The following is a 443-nucleotide window of genomic DNA, read 5'->3' on the forward strand; positions in this document are numbered from 1 at the left end:
GGCTCAGGGACCAATCACAAGAGGAGAGGCGGGCGCTCCTCCTGCAGATCGCAGGCCCGATGTCGAATCGTGGCGAAACCCTAAACAGGTTCTCTGGAGCCCCAAGGCCGACACAGTGACCGGAGAAGAGACAGAATCAACGACCTAGGGCAGTGACGGTGACCGGCGAAATAACAGAATCAACGACCTAGGGGAGTGATAGTGACTAGAGAAGTAACAGAACCAACGACCTAGGGAGGAAATCCCCTCATCGCCTCAAACTTCTGGCTTCCGCTACTCCAGCCTGCCGCCGCGCCAGCCAGAGCTCGCGAGTTTCTGGCGGCGCCCCGCCCCCAGCACTTTATTGGCTCCCTTGGGGCACGTGCGCTGAGAGGGCGTGGCCTCGGCAGCCCGGGCTGGGCCGGGAGGGCGGCACCTGACCGCTATCAGCGGCTGGAAGGCCC

Source organism: Bison bison, unplaced genomic scaffold (assembly GCF_000754665.1).
Source record: "Bison bison bison isolate TAMUID 2011002044 unplaced genomic scaffold, Bison_UMD1.0 scf7180017864456, whole genome shotgun sequence".
Classification (NCBI taxonomy): domain Eukaryota; kingdom Metazoa; phylum Chordata; class Mammalia; order Artiodactyla; family Bovidae; genus Bison; species Bison bison.